At 40.9% G+C, this 12,043-nt stretch overlaps 1 pseudogene; it reads right to left on the bottom strand.

The window, feature by feature from the left end:
- Positions 1-209: 209 nt before the first annotated feature.
- LOC134077188 (uncharacterized) overlaps positions 210-12,043 on the bottom strand; it is a 69,545-nt pseudogene continuing 57,711 nt past the window's right edge.

Raw genomic sequence — 12,043 nt, 5'->3', positions numbered from 1 at the left:
GTCTCAACAGCCCGCATCAACTTAGCTAATAAAAAATGAATATGCAATATAATATTGCTTTAATCACCCCTATCTTCATATGAAATGTTATGAACTGCTCCATACACAGACACATCCACACAGACACACACACAAAAAGCAAACTCACACATGCACACACTCATTTATATACACATGAGTAGGAGATATGCATATAAACTGCACAAAGATACAGTTGACAAGCATCATTTATTTGTGAACGTACAGAACTGAGCGGCGGTCATATTGTGTACCGCTATGTGGTACATCTAGTTTGTTATTGACAATACATAATATTGTGCTGCAGAAAAATAGAAGACATTGGTGACAGGACTTCATTGGTTAAGCCAATTCACAGACGTTTGGACATCAATGACTACATCCAAAGTTCACAAGCTCAAAAGCAAGAGTTTCGAGTTTCTGAAACCGTTCGCTAAACTCTGGCTCTTGGCCTTCTGCCTCTGTGGGCCAGTACTCTATCCAGGATTTATCACCAAACACAAACTGATACCTATGAAAAGAAACACACACACACACACACACACACACACACACACACACACACACACACACACACACACACACACACACACACACACACACACACACACACACACACACACACACACACACACACACACACACACACACACACACACACACACACACACACACACAGGGATATACTGTAAATCAGATGGTGGACCAAAAAAAATGGAAAAAAAATAAGTAAAGGATACTACAGTTATGGTTCTGTTGCATTGAAATCTCTCAGCTCAAACCCACTTACCCGTCCTTGACTCTGTGAACGTCCTGCTTCGTTCCCATAATCAGGTATGCTTTGTTGACCTGCATGTCCATTTTGTCCCTGCATGTTGGATGGGCAATGAAAAGACGCTGACTTGCGACAGTCATGTTATCATCAGTGCCTAAGAGGATGGGGAAAAGGGCAGTGTTATGCATAGCAATAATGTAAGAAATGTTACCTTAAAGTAATGACCTCAAAATCATTGTGTTGGTACTTACAGTATTATAGTGAGCTTTATTTATAAACATGTGTGGATAAACTGTGTAAGCCTTACGTGTGTTTATCAGCAATATTTGAAAATAGTATCCATAAATATTTGTTGATTAACCAACACTGAGATATTCACTGAGCAACTTACACACTTTTCTCTAAACTGTAAACACAAACCTCAAACTACATTCACAAAAACCTAACCTCTGCAAAACTGAACAATCACCTCAAAACAGTTGTGCCTGTGCTCAAAACCAAACAGATCATATAGCTCCAGGAGCAATGTTCATTGTTTGTAATACAAGGAAATTCATTTAGCATCAATAACAAAAGAAAACAAAGCAAAACACATTGTACAACTCAGTGGATTCAACATTTACTGTAAATCCAGTAGAAAATATGAAAAATGGGGGTTTGTTTTTACAGTTTTGTGAAAAGGGTGGAAGGTGTTTTAATTTTATGGTGTTTTATTTGGAAAAGACATTTCAGTATTATAAATGAGAAGCACATTGCGTCTAACAATACAATCTACAATCTACTCTGAAAGCCTCACTGATAGTTTACTGTATGTCCATTGTTGATATCTTATTTGTACTGGATGTAGAATAAATGTTGACTCCACAGAGTTATGAATTGGTTTTGCTTTGTTTTGCTTTATTTTTTAGATAGTGCATTTGTGTATATTAAACCTTGAAAGATGGTGTGTGATGAGTGTTCTGGTGCATAATGGCTACTGTGCTAGACATTGGTAGTGATAAGTTAGTGAGGTTCCTCCTTCACTGTGAAGTGCATCAAAAGAAAGTTGTTGTTGTTGTTGTTGTTGTTGTTGCTGCAGTATACGTACCATATTTCATCATGCTATCCACCTTGAGATTCAAAATGTCTGTTGTGGAGGAAGTTTGTATTTCTTGAACAGTGCCCTTGAAAACTGTAAAGAGATTGATTTAAGTCTTTATACTCAGAAGACAAATCTTGGAATTAGCTATGAACAGAAATAACAAAGAAAGAATGTCAAAATACTGAAAGCAAACACGCACACGCACACACACACACACACACACACACACACACACACACACACACACACAGAGACAATTACCGTAATCAATATCTACTTCGCAGGCTCTCTCTGCACGGTTCTCTAATTCCTCAGGTGTCTTCCTCTGTTTGCTGCACATTCCTATGAGAAAAACATGACACAAAATAAGACACTGACACACAAATGAAAATGCTTTGATGTTCACATACATTTTCCCTTATTATGGGTTATATTCTTCCTCATATAGGTTAAGTCAGTTTTTTTTTTGGAGCAAATTTCCGTCAAGGATTCCCGAGACACTGAAAGACTGGGGTGCACGAAAATTGGTGGGCAAGTTTAGGATGTCGCCATTATTTTTATGATCCATCGCAATTCATGTCGCCTTCACACAATATAAAGTCAATAAATTGTCCTTCTTTGTCTAATTTGCACATTCTAACACAATATATCACAATGAAAACAAAACAAAAATATGTTCAAAGCCTTACATAATGCAAAGTCTCTTCTTCTGAAAAGCTGAAAAAAAAGCTATCCTAAAAATGTTTACCATCTGGTACGTATATTTTTTCTGGATATCCACAGGCATGATGGTAAATTCCTTGTGATGTAGATGGTTACAACAATTCACGGTTGGCTGACTGAAGGCAGCAACATTACATACCATAATTTCCCGAATATTAGCCGCGGTTTATACATTGATTTTGCAAAACTTCTTCCAGTATGAGGTTAATACAGGGGGGCAGTTAAGGTGTTAATATGGTTTTGTTTCTTTTAACTTGCATAAAAAACACTGTCCTGCGGCTTATACACAATGCGGCTTATATGTAGGAAATTACTGTACATGTTCCCCACAAGCACTATTCATCTTCGTAAAGCATGCACTGCTCGTAGTCTAATTGGCAAACAAAATAACTCACTAACAAAGCAGTTTTCATGGAAAAACAAGTTCACTTCTGAAGTGAGTGCTTACGGAGAGTGAGGTGCCATGCCAAAGTCATAACAAAGAAACACATATCACTCTACATTCTTCAGTAAAATAGTCAAATAAAATAGAAAATACATTATAGAATCCCCCTACCCTCTGCACACTGACAGACATCTCCGACACACAGTCTTTTGAGTTCAGCAGTCTCGGTCGGGTAGAACTTCACACATCGAACGTCTGAAAAAATAAACTGAACATGAAAGGGAGGAAAGTCATACAAATCTCTCTCTCTCTCTCTCTCTCTCTCTCTCTCTCTCTCTCTCTCTCTCTCTCTCTCTCTCTCTCTCTCTCTCTCTCTCTCTCTCTCTCTCTCTCTCTCTGTGTGTGTGTGTGTGTGTGTGTGTGTGTGTGTGTGCGTGCGTGTGTAACTCACCAGGCTTGTAGTACTCATACACTGTAACTGCTGCTGGCTGTAAGAAACCCACATCCATGACCCTGTGCACTCTAAAGGCAATCCTGTCTGGTTGCTTATGCGAGACCTAATATGAATTCACAGGAAACAGAAAATACAATATCCATTTCAAGTCTGTTTGTACATGTTATGATGCACCTGGAGTGCCAAGTTGCATGGTAAACATTACTGTACTTATGCTGTTAGCTGTTTGTGTATATAAAAGTAAGCTCTTTAGGTCTGCTTGGGAAGATGATGTTAACCCTTACTTGAATGAAAAATCATCCTTCACTAGTCATGTATTTCTTCCCTAACTACTTGTTACCAAACATTATGCCATTTGGATGTCTGTGCAAGTCTGAGGAAGGACCGTAAGGGCTCAAATCGTTACTTATAAATAAAACACACTTTAATGGGAGATTTACGGAGTTTGACTTTTCCCTGAACTGGATATTTTTGATCCTGTACCCGATTAATATGAATATGTGCGTAATTAAACTTAGTGGTAACACTTTATAATAACTATACACAATTCATCATCTATTAAGCATGTGTAACCTATTAGTTAATGGTTTGTTCATCACTAGTAATTTATTGTTCATGCATAATTCATCATCAGATAAGCATTTGTTGCCAAAGTTATGAATGGTTTGTTCATTGTAAATAAACCCATTTCTAACATATGTTTATAAATTATTGCTAATACTTAATATATCATGCAATAACATGTTGTTAATGAAGTACTATTACCATTATTTAACAGTTGTTATGCTTAATAAATGATGAATTGTGTGTAGTTATTATAAAGTGTTACCGTAGTGGTAGTATTATATCTATCCAACCACGTAGATATATAACAGGATCAAAGGGGGCTTCATGCCCTGTGGAATGGTTTGACTCTTGGCCTAAAACATCTATGTTTGGGGCAGTATTTGGTGGTTACTGAAGTGAACTGGGTCGCGATGGTCTGTCATTTTTAAAAAGTGGGTCCTCAAGCCTAGCTCTCAGCCAATTGCATCTTCCTTGTCGTTCTTTGTTTACTGCTGTTAATTTCTGGTTGTTACAGTGGAGTTAGCTGGACCCGCTGTTTTGCCAATCTCTGGGATTATACTGATAAAGATGTTAGTATTGCAGGAACCGATCCAAAAGTTCCTGTCGGCTGTATGATACGTACACTAAACATACTCTAATAAACTAATGTATACGCTAACCAAAATACTTTAAATAAACAAGCAGGTAAACACTAAGTTTTCAAAATGTGGACACTGGTGCAATGGAACCACACCACCATCTTGGATCAAAGATGATTAGATTCCAGTATCTTATTAAGACAGATGATAATGGTTTAGATTCTAGTACCTTTGGAAGATAGATGATAAGGGAGCCTCTCTCTGAGAGCACCTTGTCTTTTTCCCATTTCTGAATGAAGCGGTCTCGTCCTTCCTGCAGCTGTAGAGAAAATATTATTTACTTGTTTATTAACAAAACAAGCAAGTCAGATCTTAAGAACCATACACTCTAGAGTAAACACTGCGAACTTATGTTTAGGCTGAATGCATCTCACCTTGAAGAGGTCTGCCGTATCTGCCTCAAATCCAGTTGGAATGCTGACATCCAGGATGGGCATATTAGTGGAGTCGTTTTTTGACAAAAACCTGAGAAAAATAAGCTTTCAACTGTATAACTCCATCTTGAAGAAGAGGTGATAATGAAGGCTAATATAAGGATTCAGATCTAAAATGTTTCAGGCTGTTCTACATCAAAGTGAGGAAAGGCACATTGACTTATGAACTATTCCAATCAAATTCTCAAACTCAATCAGAATAAAAAATGGCTCAGGTAAACACTTGAAGACCTAAATCCACCTATATAAACGCATACTCTGATTGTTGGAGCAATGACTAAATGACTAAATGTGTGTTCCATGTAAACACGGATTAAACGCCAATTGCGGCAATTAAATAGTTTGGTTGTATTCATTTCAATCATTGATAAGAAACATGGCTAGTGTGATTAATCTGTCTGAATGTACAGATGGTACGGGTTGAGAATGCTCCTTTCTTTCCCGCACATCGGGACTCCCGACGCATCGGGACTTTAATTAAAACTGCAACCGCAAGGGGGCAACATAAGACCGCCTTAATAAAAGGAAGGTTCGGCTCATACCGGAAAACACGGAAAAACCCGAAGACACCGCGCTGGTGACAAGCGGAGAAAAGAGACATCACGCTCGGCATGTCAGATTGCAGTTTCAGAGTTTTCGAATGTTTTACAGCGTACCTCACAGCTGGCTCTCTCACTCGACGTAGCCTATAACTCAGTCAGTCCAGCAGAGATGCCAGAGCAACGTTTTGGTCAATGGAGAGGGAGAGAAATGCTCCGCATATCCGTCTCATTTAATCCGTCTCATTTAATCATTAAAATGAAGGTGATGACTGGCGAAATTATAATCAAACGACGTTTCAATAAACCATTGTTGAAATTAATGAAAATGGTTTTAGAAGCATTCAATTCAACCTGAAAGACTCGATATAGGCAACCTTAGATTAATTCATTAATTCATTACGGTTACAAGACCGCATTTCCGTGAATAGGCTATTATTGTCAAGGCGAAGACGAAAGAGATGGACAAGATGGACATTTAGGCTACATTTATGTTAGGAATACTTAGAAATGTGTAGGCCTATAGGCTATTTTAAAACGGAGGCATGTTCATTTTAACTGGCGACGCTGGGTAGCTTACCCAGCACTTTATCACAGATTTTGTCCCCACCACTTTTGACAACTGAAAATAAAACGTATTTAACAGAAATATCTTTAATAGGCCTACATGCCTATCATGTCACTTTACTTATAACCGTAGGCTACATGATTGGAGAAGATCGCGCATTTTGTAACATTATAACAATGGATGGTCAGATATGCGATAGGGCAGTGAGGGTGATTCATTGTAACCATCGACTAGTAGGCCTAGCTCCGCAAAAGAAGTTTCTAGCAACTTAGAATATATGGATCTCGTTATGCATGTTCATGTTGATTCAGAGATAGACATAGACTACCGTGGGCTTCTGTGCGTCAATATAACAGCATTTTATCATGTGGTGAATTAATGACTAACGTCAGTTTAACATGTCAGAACTTTTGATCGGCGTTTCAAGTGCATGCCGCGAATAGGCTAAATGAACTCGACTGACTGAATCCTTTATATTTCTTGGCTAAGTGCGAAGAAATTGACACTCGAACTGTGGCGTAAATGGTTGAGGCATCTTAATCATACGTCAGCGACCGGGGTTCAAAACTTACTCTACGAACCTCCGGAACCCATTAAGACAAGAGGCATTATTTTATTAAAAAGTGTTGCGATTTTTTTATGATTGCGATGTCTGCTGAAAAGAAAAGTTAATATGTGAATTCGTGGTTCGCACACACACACACACACACACACACACACACACACACACACACACACACACACACACACACACACACACACACACACACACACACACACACATTTTTACATTTACATAATAGGGCTCGGGCACACGCCTTGCATTCTAGGAATATCGCCGCCATTTGGTAGCGCACTGAACGTAATATCCATTCATTCAGATGCACAAGACAAGAAGCAGAAATAGTAGCGATTTATTCTTTTCCTCTTGCGATCGTGGGTTGCACTGTTACACCCCACTACACAGCAACATACTACCAAGAAGGCAAAAACTAAGTAACAGGAACACACTAAAAGGCGGGAGTAAATCCATAGTAATCCATAGTAAACTGAGGAGTGAAGCTGCCAATGTGGCTGTGCCCGCGAAGTTTTGATGTCATGATCCCGAGCCCTAGTGTCAGGAAGTGTCTGTCGAGAGAGAGGGGGGAGGGAGGCAATCGTCCAATGCCGCATACAGGTAGGCTATAATGTCTAGTGAACTGGTTAGACAAGTGTGGGGGAGGGGGAATGATCGCACAAGACAATTGCTCTTCATGAAATGGGTAGTCTCACAGACGTTTGTCGATGTTTAAACGTAGCCTACTACATCACTTGCGAAATCGGACGTGGCACATAGAATTATTAGGCTACTGGATTTAATATAGCATAGACTTTGTTCATCCTATATTAGCCTATATTAAAATGTAATGTGCTGCGGGGAAGCATTGGGGAAGTCAGTTTAAGTTGTCCTGTAACAATTTGCCTCTTATTATAAGAGTATGCAGCGCCACGCACATAATAGTCTAGGTTACGGGCGGATGCGAGCAACCCCATGCAAAAGAAGGCCTTAAGTTAACGGACTGAAGGCCTGTTTACATGTCAAACATGCATTAAATCTAAGAAACGAAAAACACAAATATCATGTACTGTGTCGTAAACAGTTAATGACTTCGTGGCCACTATGCGCAACTGCATCGCGCAGTGAGCTGAAGGATAGGAGGACCGACACTTATTAACACAAAGCTTTGTAAAGCACTAACAACCACCCCTCAAAGTTCATTGTCCATAAGTCCAAACAATAAGTATAAAAATCCGACAATCCAAAACGATAACGAGATCTCCCAGAAACGAAAAACAAGTTTGTTGAGTAGCCTAGTCCTTCCAACAATCTCAGCTTTTGCGTTTGTTAGATAAAAGGCATTCTGTCCTGCTGTATTCCAATGAGAAAAAATCATCCACAAGGTAGGCTAAGGGTCACGGTAATGCAGCATGCAGGAATCTATATAGGCCTACGCACAAAACGAATGAATGGATTATATCGGCCAAAACGAATGAATGGGTTGGGAGAGTCGTCTGGCTGTGTCAGCAGACTGCAGTCGGTCTCGAGGGGTTAAATAGCGCACGTACTTGAATTTTAATCTGAAGAAGACCAAATCAAATCAAAATATAGCCGCAAGCGGCGATGGCGGGCCCGAGCACCAGCGGTGCGGAGACCTGTGACATTTCGGAATCTAACAAAGCAACATGTGCGTGTTGGTGGGCATGTGTATAAGCAACACACATGTCCACCAAATGTGGTCAATTTTCCTGAATGTATGTGTCAACCACAACAGACAACACGCTAGGTGGCGCTATAGAGTCCCTAAGCCACACCCTACGCCAGAGCTCTATCTCTGACTATCGATAGCAATAACGCATAAGCCCACCAAATTTGGCTCATTTTCATGAATGTGTGTGTCAACCACAACAGACAATGCGCTAGGTGGCGCTATACAGTCCCTAAGCCACACCCTAGGCCAGAGCTCTATCCCTGACTAGCGGTAGCAATAATGCACATGCCCACCAAATTTCGTTCATTTTCATGAATGTATGTGTCAACCACAACAGACAATAAGCTAGGTGGCGCTATAGAGTCCCTAAGCCACACCCGAGGCCAGAGCTCTGTCTTTGACTAGCGGTAGCAATAACACAGAAGCCCCCCAAATTTGGTTCATTTTCGTGAATGTATGTGTCAACCACAACAGACAATTCGCTGCTAGGTGGCGCTATAGAGTCCTTAAGCCACACCCTAGGCCAGAGCTCTATCTTTCAGTAGCGGCAGCAATAACACACAAAACCACAAAATTTGGTTCATTTTCGTGAATGTATGCGTCAACCACAACACACAATCTGCTAGGTGGCGCTATAGAGTCCCTAAGCCACACCCTAAGCCAGAGCTCTGTCTCTGACTAGCAATAGCAATAACACACAAGCCCAGCAAATTTGGTTAATTTTCGTGAATGTTTGTGTCAACCACAACAGACAACGCACTAGGTGGCGCTATAGAGTCCCTACGCCAAACCCTCTGCCAAAGCTCTGTCTCTGACTAGCCATAGCAATAACACACAAGTCCACCAAATTTGGTTCATTTTGGTGAATGTACGTGTCAACCACAAAAGATAACGTGCTGCTAGGTGGCGCTATAGAGTCCCAAAGCCACACCTTAGGCCAGAGCTCTCTCTCTGACTAGCAGAAGCAATTCCACATGTAGCTGCCAAATTACATCCAATTCATAACCTTTTTTCTGCCTATAACATCAACTTCCTGTTTCTTAATAAAACGCCATAATTCAAACCTTCGCCATTTCGATATACTTTTGAAATTCAAAAATCTGGTCGCAATTCCTCTCGGGCAACCCCTCAAGATCATTTTAGTGCTTATATGACATGATTTCGATAAACCGTCTAGGAGAAGTGTTTCAAAGTACGTGATGTGCAAAAATCATAATCATAATCATAACTCAAATTCTTTTAAGATTCACTATATAGTTCAAATGTAAAACTTGTTCAGATTCATACAACACACATGTCCACCAAATTTATTTCATTTTCGTGAATGTATGTGTCAACCACAACAGACAATGCGCTAGGTGGCGCTATGGAGTCCCTAAACCACACCCGAGGCCAGAGCTCTGTCCTTGAATAACTATAGCAATAACACACATGCCCACCAAATTTGGTTCATTTTGGTGAATGTATGTGTCAACCACAACAGACAATGCACTAGGTGGCGCTAGAGTCCCTAAGCAACACTCTAGGCCATAGCTCTGTCTCTGACTAGTGGTAGCAATAACACACAAGCCCACTGAATTTGGTTCATTTTCGTGAATATATGAGTCAACCACAATACACAATGCGCTAGGTGGCGCTATAGGGCCCCTAAGCCACACCCTAGGCCAGAGGTCTGTCCCTGACTAGCAATAGCAATAACACACATGCCCACCAAACTTGGTTAATTTTCGTGAATATATGTGTCAACCACAACAGACAACACGCTAGGTGGCGCTAAAGAGTCACTAAGCCACACCCTAGGCCTGAGCTCCTTCTCTGTCTAGCGATAGCAATACCAAAGAGGTCCACTAAATTTGGTTCATTTTCGTGAATGTACACGTCAACCACAACAGACAACACACTAGGTGGCGCTGTAGAGTCCTTAAACCACACCCTAGGCCAGAGCTCTATCTTTCAGTAGCGGCAGCAATAACACACAAAACCACCAAATTTGGTTCATTTTCGTGAATGTACGTGTCAACCACAACACACAATCTGCTAGGTGGCGCTATAGAGTCCCTAAGCCACACCCTAGGCCAGAGCTCTGTCTCTGACTAGCAATAGCAATAACACACAAGCCCACCAAATTTGATTGATTTTCGTGAATGTAAATGTCAACCCAAAACAGGTAACACACTAGGTGGCGCTATAGAGTCCTTAAGCCACACCCTCAGCCAGAGCTCTGTCTCTGAATAGCGATGGCAATAACTTATCTGCCCACCAAATTTGGTTCATTTTCGTGAATGTATGTTTTAACCACAACAGACAACGCACTAGGTGGCGCTATAGAGTCCCTAAGCCACACCCTAGGCCAAAGCTCTGTCTCTGACTAGCGATAGCAATAACACATATGTCCACCAAATTTGGTTCATTTTCTTGAATGTATGTGTCAACCACAACAGAAAATGTGCTACTAGGTGGCGCTATAGAGTCCCGAAGCCACACCTTAGGCCAGAGCTCTGTCCCTAACTAGCAGAAGCAATTCCACATGTAGCTGGCAAATTACATCCTATTTATAACCTTTTTTCTGCCTATAACACCAACTTCCTGTTTCGTAATAAGTCGCCATAATTCAAACCTTCGCCATTTCGATATGCTTCGAAAATTCAAAAATCTGTTCGCAATTCCTCTTGGGCAACCCCTCAAGATCCTTTTACTGCTCATATGACATGATTTCGATAAACCGTCTAGGAGAAGTGTTTCAAAATACATGATGTGCAAAAATCATAATCATAATCATAACTCAAATTTGTTTAAGATTCAATATGTAGTGTAAATGTCAAAGTTGTTCAGATTCATACAACACATCTGCATACCAAATTTGGTTCATTTTCATGCATGCACGTGTCAACCACAACAGACAGCGCGGTAGGTGGCACTATAGACCCCCTGAGCCACACCCTAGGCCAGGGCTCTGTCTCTGAGCATGAAATGCAATTCTACATATGCCTGCCAAATTACAAGAGTTTTGGAGCATGCCAAGTTGGTGAAACGGCCTCACGGGATAAGAGGAAAAGAGAAATATAGCCGCAAGCGGCGATGGCGGGCCCGAGCACCTGCGGTGCGGAGACCTGTGACATTTCGGAATCTAACAAAGCAACATGTGCGTGTTGGTGGGCATGTGCATGAGCAACAAACATGCCCACCAAATTTGGTCAATTTACGCTAGGTGGCGCTATAGAGTCCCTAAGCCACACCCTAGGCCAGAGCTCTATCTCTGACTATCGATAGCAATGACGCACAAGCCCACCAAATTTGGTTCATTTTCGTGAATGTGTGTGTCAACCACAACAGAAAATGCGCTAGGTGGCGCTATACAGTCCATAAGACACCCTTGGCCAGAGCGCTGTCTCTGAATAGCTATAGCAATAACACATATGCTAATCAAATTTGGTTCATTTTCGTGAATGTATGTGTCAACCACAACAGACAATAAACTAGGTGGCGCTATAGAGTCCCTAAGCCACAACCGAGGCCAGAGCTCTGTCTCTGAATAACTATAGCAATAACACACATGCCCACCAAATTTGGTTCATTTGGGTGAATGTACGTGTCAACCACAACAGACAATGC

This window comes from Sardina pilchardus, chromosome 1, assembly GCF_963854185.1.
Source record: "Sardina pilchardus chromosome 1, fSarPil1.1, whole genome shotgun sequence".
NCBI lineage: Eukaryota > Metazoa > Chordata > Actinopteri > Clupeiformes > Clupeidae > Sardina > Sardina pilchardus.
Note: the sequence above shows the minus strand (reverse complement) of the source record. Positions and strands in the feature narration are given on the sequence as shown.